This window comes from Perkinsus marinus (genome assembly GCF_000006405.1).
Source record: "Perkinsus marinus ATCC 50983 genomic scaffold scf_1104296934806, whole genome shotgun sequence".
In the NCBI taxonomy this organism is placed as follows: domain Eukaryota; phylum Perkinsozoa; order Perkinsida; family Perkinsidae; genus Perkinsus; species Perkinsus marinus.
The window spans coordinates 1-855 of NW_003214656.1; the positions used below are offsets into that span (position 1 = coordinate 1).

The following is an 855-nucleotide window of genomic DNA, read 5'->3' on the forward strand; positions in this document are numbered from 1 at the left end:
ATCAAGGAATTTTCGAGAGGTAGAGTAATCACTCATGTAATCGGCGAAACAGTCACAGACATCAATATGATCCGAAGTTGAATCATCGCCCTGCTGGCCCAATGGATAAGGCGCCACCCTCCTAAGGTGGAAATTCCGAGTTCGATCCTCGGGTAGGGTAGATAAGTTTAGTGAGAATCATTAGAGGACGACTCGATTGAGCTGGCTGTAAACGACACAGTGAGGAGTGAAATTTTGAATGACAATAGGTCAAATGGAGGACTAGTCGAATTCTGCGCATGGGTGTGTAGCTCAGTGGTAGAGCGGCTGACTGCAGATCAGCAGGTCCTCGGTTCAAATTCGGGTGTGCCCTTTGAACTTTCGAAAAATTTTCATCAAGGAATTTTCGAGAGGTAGAGTAATCACTCATGTAATCGGCGGAACAGTCACACACATCAACATGATCGGAAGTTGAATCATCGCCCTGCTGGCCCAATGGATAAGGCGTCACCCTCCTAAGGTGGAGACTCCGAGTTCGATCCTCGGGCAGGGTAGATAAGTTTAGTAAGAATCATTAGAGGACGACTCGATTGAGCTGGCTGTAAACGACACAGTGAGAAGTGAAATTTTGAATGAAAATAGGTCAAATAGAGGACTAGTCAAATTGTGTGCATGGGTGTGTAGCTCAGTGATAGAGCGGCTGACTGCAGATCAGCAGGTCCTCGGTTCAAATCCGCGCGTGTTCTTTGAACTTTCGCAAAATTTTCATCAATGAATTTTCGAGAGGTAGAGTAATCACTCATGTAATCGGCGTAACAGTCACAGACATCAACATGATCGGAAGTTGAATCATCGCCCTGCTGGCCCAATGGATAA

General features: G+C 46.0%; 4 non-coding genes across 4 annotated transcripts; all 4 read left to right on the plus strand.

The window, feature by feature from the left end:
- Positions 1 to 87: 87 nt before the first annotated feature.
- On the plus strand, positions 88 to 160 carry Pmar_PMAR026346. Its single transcript has one exon. It is a non-coding gene; the product is annotated as a tRNA-Arg (tRNA).
- Positions 161 to 280: 120 nt separating this feature from the next.
- Pmar_PMAR026347 lies at positions 281 to 352 on the plus strand. Its single transcript has one exon. It is a non-coding gene; the product is annotated as a tRNA-Cys (tRNA).
- A 108-nt stretch (positions 353 to 460) lies between these two features.
- On the plus strand, positions 461 to 533 carry Pmar_PMAR026348. The gene has a single exon. It is a non-coding gene; the product is annotated as a tRNA-Arg (tRNA).
- Positions 534 to 653: 120 nt separating this feature from the next.
- On the plus strand, positions 654 to 725 carry Pmar_PMAR026349. Its single transcript has one exon. It is a non-coding gene; the product is annotated as a tRNA-Cys (tRNA).
- The last annotated feature ends 130 nt before the right edge of the window (positions 726 to 855 follow it).